Raw genomic sequence first — 7,674 nt, forward strand, 5'->3', positions numbered from 1 at the left:
CTAAGACTGCATTCACAAAGATTAAATATTTGTTCAGACATGACAGTCTGCAGTTGTTCTGTCCGTTAGGGGAGGGGTCACTCAGGGCTTTGCAGCAGCGGCCCCGGCCCCATCTAATTCTCTTAAGCAGTTTAATTTTACCTACACTGTAAAACATTTCTGTAGAAATTACAGTATTACCCCCCACAGTATTATGCAATCTCATTCATTTCAATGGAAACCGGGGACTTCCGGCGGCACGAGCGAAAGTGACCGTTGGCGACCGTATGGGCGTGTCCAGCGACGTGAGAAAGTTTAACTTTATGCAAATGTCGGGCGAATTTCGGGAGCGACTACCAATGAGAACGAAGCAGTGGAGTACACGTCATCCTTCTCTCGTCAGTTACTGGCATAGATGATACCAGAGATGGGCATAAATACATGGAAATGTATTTCAAATACAAATACAAAATACTGTGTCGAAAAATGTATTTAAATACAAATACAAAATACTGTGAGGAAAAATTTATTTAAATACAAATACAGTATTTTGTATTTTGAAAATACACAAAATACATGTGAAATTGGTGATTCTGTGCAAGTATCCCTATTAGGCTGAAATCTATCTGGGTCTATTTCTGAATGCCAAAAAGCATTTAGATGTGTGCAACTGCTTAAAAACGTTTTTTTATTTTTTTTTATTTTAGGTACCTCTTGCTTTCCCCTGCCCTGTAAAAAATAAAAAACTAGAAAAAAAAACTTGGTAACACTTTGCTTGAAGGGGTGTGCGTGGGGCTGACATGACGCATTCGTGATCGTGGCATGACATGTGTCGTGGGCGTGGGGAAGATTTTGTGCACGTTTGTGACGGCTGCCGTTGGGTGTCGTTTGCTCAATTGTGTGGTTTTTGGTGCGGGGATGACATTGTTTGAGATGTCTTTGTTATGACAACTTGACACATAAACCAATACAACACAACTTGTTATAAATTATAAACAATAATTATCAAACTTAAGAAACTACCTAGCTTTGTGGGTTAACAATGCATTAAACCATGATTTAAATGTCAGAAAGTGTTAATACTATGTCAAATATTATTAATACCCATCAAATAAACATTATGAACTGAAGAATATTCATGATGCTCTTGTAAAACTATTTAACAGAGTATTAACACTTAATGAAATTTTAATGACAAATTATATTTGTATCACTGGTAAAAAGTGGTCAGTTATGTTGTCTTGGTTAGTGTCAAGATGTCATGGCAAGTTATGATGTATGGGTTAAAGCAACACTATGTAGTTTCCATGTTAAAAATGACTTACAGCTCCCCCATGTTGTTGAAAGTGCAACAGTGCCTGGTATCAGACACTCTTCTGCAGGCAGGGGGAGGGGCGGGGCTGTGTGCTCTACCCTCCACCGCCACTTTCAGAGTGTGCTTGTAGCAGCTAGGAGGCTGCTCAGGTTGCAGCAACAGTACAATTTGTCCAGTTAAAAGTTGTTCTATCACTGAAATAATTTTAGAGACATTATTTAAATGTAAAAAACTACATAGTGTTGCTTTAATGTCAATTTGTAATAACAGGGACATCTCAAACGGTGTCATCTTTGCAGTGGAAATGGCATGGTTGAGCGGATGGCACTTGGTGACAGTTGTCGTGGACGTCCATGGGGTCTCCTTCATGTTCGTGGCGCGTGTCATGTTGTGGTTATGGATGTGTCGTGTCGGCCTTGTGAACACCCCTTCAAGTAAAGTGATGTTTTATGAAAAAGTTTTTATGATGTTTTTATGTGTCGTCAAAATGACCCACAACCTAATCAGTTTATATGTTAAAGGAATAGTCTACTCATTTTCAATATTAAAATATGTTATTACCTTAACTAAGAATTGTTGATACATCCCTCTATCATCTGTGTGCGTGCACGTAAGCGCTGGAGCGCGCTGCGACACTTCGATAGCATTTAGCTTAGCCCCATTCATTCAATGGTACCATTCAGAGATAAGTTAGAAGTGACCAAACACATCAACGTATTTCCTATTTAAGACGAGTAGTTATACGAGCAAGTTTGGTGGTACAAAATGGAACGTGGCGCTTTTCTGGGCGGATTTGGAGGAGGAACTGTGTTTTATGGCGTGGTGGCGCTTTTGGGAGTACTTCGACTCGGCGCAGTAACACCCTCCCTTTACCATTATGAGAGGGAGAAGGGGAGCGGACTTTTCAGGCGGGTCGAGGTACTCCCAAAGGTGCTGTTGCGCCATACAGTGTGGTTCCTCTTTTGAATCCGCTTGGAAAAGCGCTACGTTTTGTTTTCAGTCGTGCAATGTGCAAGTGCAACTGTAGCGTGCAACTGCCTGCCAACGTGCAAGTGTGAATTTGAATTTCCTTTTGCGACAGTTATAACACAAATCACATCACACCCAATAATTCAATCGCCTTTGCTTTATTTCCCACTCCAACATTTCAATTATTGCCCACTAAAAGCTGCACAGATATATTTGCTTACCTGAACTCTGTTGTCTGGTCTGAACTAGTTGATGCATGAAAACAGCACCCTGACTGGTTGACTGGCTCAAAGTATTTTGAGTATTTTAAAAATACAAAAATACTCATCTTAAATGTATTTAAATACAAATTACATTTCATTTTTTTCAAAGGCTTTAAAATACAAAATACTATTTTGTATTTCAAATACGTATTTTAAATACATGTATTTGAAATACTGCCCATCCCTGGATGATACTCATTTGTTTATGACAAGCAGATTTAGAAACGCCTCATTGAAAGAGACGGGCAACACACAGCGATAACATCGCTGGCTGTCTGAATGCGGCGTTACTGGCAGCTGGTTGCCAGTAACTTACTAAAGCAATAAGCCCCAAGAAGCAGTGGGTTACCACTGCATTTTACTTATACGGTTATTTCATATCCATAACGTTAGCGGGATTTTATAAAATAAGACACAAATAAGCTGTACTTATATTATTACAAATATTACTCTTCCGCCAAACAAAGTAGTTTCTCAGAATCAAGTGTGACTGAAACAGAGCGCAGTTCCCAACCAACACAGATTCAGCAAAGACACAATGAAAATATGGTTTAAGACTGTGGTGTTTATTTTATAAATCACCATTCATCTAATTTATACATTAACATTTATATCGTACAACTGTTGAAGTGATGATCAAATATGCTTGGAAGCATGCTTAAGGGGGCGTGCACACCAACGCTTTTACGCCCGCGGCCGGCGCATGTTTTCAATTGTTTCCAATGGAAGCTCTGCGTTTTTCAAATAAGCCAGCAGCTAGCGGGTTTTTTCCTCGCTGAAAACCGGTGCTCGGCGGTTTTCCGCGCTCGGCGCTGAGCGTCCAGAGTTGAAAGAGATTCAACTTTGGGAGAAAAGCTCCGCTCGTCAATGTCAGTTCTCACACGGCCGCCCAATCACAGTGGAGGAGGGGCGGGACATTACCACAGCAACCAACCGGCTCACAGCTGAAGTATCACAGCTACCTGAAGAAAGCTGAGTGCTCAGCTGAAGAAAGCTGGCACTCAGCTGAAAAACAGCTGGTATTCGGCGTCCTCAAGGCGTTTTCAGCCGCGTTTAAAAGTTTTGGTGTGTCCAGCCCCTAACTCTTTCCCTGTCACCTTTTTTTTAAGTTGCCTCCCAGTTTTAGTTTAATGCCTTTCAGAAAAATGATCTTCTTTAAATAAACATAAAATATCAAACGAAAGAACAGACCATCCGCTTTCAAAAAAAAAAAAAAAAAAAAAACGTTTCATCCTACCTTCATTTGTTCTCTTATCACCTCTCAAATTTTTTAGCTAAAAGCGGAGATAATTCCATTTTTGTGAATAACTTTTGTAAGAGATCAGATTCAGATTCAGCCTGATCAAAACACGCTGTTTTCAGTGTTGAGTGAATGCATCAGTGTTTAAGTTGGGTAAGATCGCCACCCAGTGGATAGCGGAAATATGAATTTGAGGTAGAAACACTCAGGGAGCGTTTTCTCTTTATTGATTAGATGACTCAACAATATTTATTAACATTTATCTGGATATCACCATTAATTGTGCAAATGTATACAAATTAAAAATATGATTAAAGAGTGTGGTGTTTATTTTCATAAATCAGTGGCGCAGTGATACTTCTGTAATGCGGTCTGAACCGTGGGTTTACCGGGGTATTTTATCACGGCTTAAAACGCTTCAACCAATCAGAATGAAGAACCAGAACTGCCCGTTTTAAAATGTAAATTTTACATTTATGTTATTTACTGGCAACAGTTTGTTTAAAGTTAAATAAACATGAAACATTTTCAGTCTTTATCTTCTACAGTAAGTTCCTGGCAACCAGTTGCATAATTACATAATTTTTTACAGTGTTTTGTTTATAAACTTGAAATTTAAGAGCCCTGGATGTTAAATGTTTTTGCTCAACAAATTATATAGTAATGGCTGGTTTCAAAACACTGTTTAAGGAAACATTTTTATGAATCAGTGTGTTGAATCAGGTGTTTGAAGCACCAAAGTTATGTGATTTTAGAAGTTTGGCGGGTTGACTCGTGATCTGAATCATGATTCGACATGCTGATTCATAACCACTCCGATGCTTTCTAATGTTTTTTTGCGCACCAAAAATATTCTCATCACTTTATAATATTATTATTAAACCACTGTACTCACATGAACTGTTTTAAATATCTTTTTAGTACATTAATCAGAGCCGATCCTGACCACCCTGGGGCCCTAAGCAAAATTCTGCTAAGGGGCCCTCCTACCTGACCCGGGCCGTGAGCCAGAGGTGGAAGTAACGAATTACAACTACTCACGTTACTGTAATTAAGTAGTTTTTTCGTGTACTTTTATGAGTACATTTTTAAGTCTGTAATTTTCTATGTACTTAAGTACAAATTAAGGTAAGTAATGTACTTCGCTACTTTGAAAATCACATTCGTTACAAAGTACTTGTAGAATTTGAATTAAATTAATATTCAAATCTTTGACAGCATTTGGATATCCAATAGAAATAATTGATCGTGGGCGGGTCAATAAAAACCCTTGTATTTGGACCGGAAAAAAGCCCGGTCTCGGGAGAGCTATTCAATTGATCCTTGCGCGTCCTTCACTGTGACGTTGTATTTAGTGTTTTAATGTGAAAGAACTTTGGCGTTATGGACGCTGAATTAATTAAAAATTCCGAAGAAATACCGGATGATGAGTGCCCATGGCCGCACCTGGGAGTTGTTCACAAACAGAGGAAGGAAAGGAGACAGCGTGCAAATGTAATGCAAACTTTGTTTGCCATCTGCAGTGATTTCGGCTTACAATACTTCAGCCTCTAATCTCAAAAAGCACATTATGGTAAGAAGACTTGTAACCATATTTATGTGATCGTTTTCGTTTTTAATGTTGGGTAGACCTCACCATAATGTGGCTGAAAACATCACTTGAAACATGAGCTTCAGTTACCTAGGTGACGAGCACATAGACGGTAAAAAAAGATTTAGCATTGTAAAATGGCGCTAGGGGTGGAACGGTACACAGAAGTCCCGGTTCGGTTCGTACCTCGGTTCAGGGGCCACGGTTCGATTCACTTTCGGTACAATGGAGGGAAAAGCAAAACAAAAATGAAGAAGGCATTTTTTTAGTACTTAAGATAATCTTAAAAACATAGGTGTCCTTATCAGTGTTATTTTGAGATGTCATGAATATGAACTGAAATGCATTTAACATACTATCTCGTATTTCAAAAATGTATACCACTTTAAGTAATCTTGTACTCATCTTTCATACAAATCTGGGTTAAAATGAATTACAAGTGTTACCTAAATACATTTTAAAATTACATTTTGGCCTTATTTCATATTAATGTACTAAAGAACAAAAAAATAGGCTTTTAGGATGAATTAATAGGTGTGTACGACTTCACGAGGCGCTGCAAGCAACGACAAGTGGATGACGTCAGAGTAACGCGAGAGCGATTTGAAATCAGCCTCCTCCGCAAGATTTCTCGCGGTACTCTGACGCTGATGGCGCTGCGTAAAGTTGAGCACACTTTAATAAAGCAGCTGAACTCGACAGAACTGCGCCTCGTCCATTAATTGTATATTAGCAGGACAATTTATCTCCTACTTCTCAGCATGAGAAATACAAAGTGTGGCATGTGAGCGTGTGAACTGACTGAAATGCGTGTTTGTCAAGGTGAATGCGTGAGACTTGAGAGCCCTGATTAGATGTATTTCCACTCACATTTCCAGTAACAACTGCTGAACAACGCCGACGCAAAGTCCTCGTCTTTTCCACCACTCTCTCGCCTGTACTATTGTAACTGAGTGGAAAACGTCTCGGTTACATATGTAACCCTCGTTCCCTGAAGGAAGGGAACGGAGACGTCACGTCGTGACCGACAAATTGGGAACCGCTTCGCGGGTGACCTATCTGCTTCGAGAAACCTTTAAAACGCCAATGAACTTGGCATGCAGATAATTGCATCTGCCAGCGCCGCCCTGCCGCACAGGTATTTAATGAGCGGCAGGTGCAGTTATCAAATCAGCTATTTTTTTGCTGAGAAAGCTGGACAGAAAGAAAAGTGTCCGGCCGATATCAGCAGTGGAACAGCAAACTGTGGCGACGGGACATGACGTCTCCGTTCCCTTCCTTCAGGGACCGAGGGTTACATATGTAACCGAGACGTTCCCTTTCAGTCGGTCACTACGACGTCACGCCGTGACCGACGAATTGGGAATCCCTACCAAAGCGCCACTGAAGCTGACCCTTCCAGTGCCTACGTAAACCCTCCGACTCTCCTCTTTTAGGGAACGGAAAAGGGGTTGAAGCAGAGGCCGGTCACTACTTGTTCCTTAACCCACGATAGTGACTAGGCGAACTGGGAAGCGAACTCGTCAGGCGGGACTAAGATCGCTGCGGAAAGAAAACCCTCTAGGGGTCTACCACTAAGGTGATGGATAAAAAGACATGAGGTCTAAAATATACACTCTCTTAGCAACACTAGAGAGGCGCGGAACGAACTCCGCTAAGGGAAACGTGGTAAATCAGAAACTTTCCACGGAGATACTCACATAGAAACCACTAGGGGGCGCAATGTGGGTGCTAACCTCACCCAGATTGTCAAGGGTACATCTAGTGAGAGGCTGGCAGCCGATGCTCCGCAACATCGGCCACCAAGCAGTGGAGGAGACAAAAAACTGTTTGCCTTAACTGCCTTCCATACTGGTGCGGTTGTGCAGCACCGAAAAGAAAGGCTCCAAGCCGACACAGGAGCCGTTCCTCGATGTTCTCACTGATCTGACGAGAGAACTCGAGAGGATACCGGCTCAACACGAACACTGTAGAATCTAGTGAATGTATTAAGTGTCGCCCAGCCAGCAGCTTTGTAGATGTCAGTTAGAGAGGAACCACGAGCCAATGCCCAAGATGATGCTACACTTCTCGTAGAATGTGCACGCAGATTAAACGGGCAAGAAATACCCTGCTTTTCATACGCAAGGGTAATAGTGTCCACAATCCAATGGGACATCCTCTGCTTGGTGACAGCATTCCCTTCTGCTGACCACTGTAACAAACAAAGAGCTGTTCTGAGGTTCTAAAGCTTTGCGTCCGAGTTACATACACACGTAGCGCACGCACCGGACATAATAAAGCCACGGCTGGGTCTGCCACCTCCGGGGGCAGCGCT

This window comes from Misgurnus anguillicaudatus, unplaced genomic scaffold (genome assembly GCF_027580225.2).
Source record: "Misgurnus anguillicaudatus unplaced genomic scaffold, ASM2758022v2 HiC_scaffold_29, whole genome shotgun sequence".
NCBI lineage: Eukaryota > Metazoa > Chordata > Actinopteri > Cypriniformes > Cobitidae > Misgurnus > Misgurnus anguillicaudatus.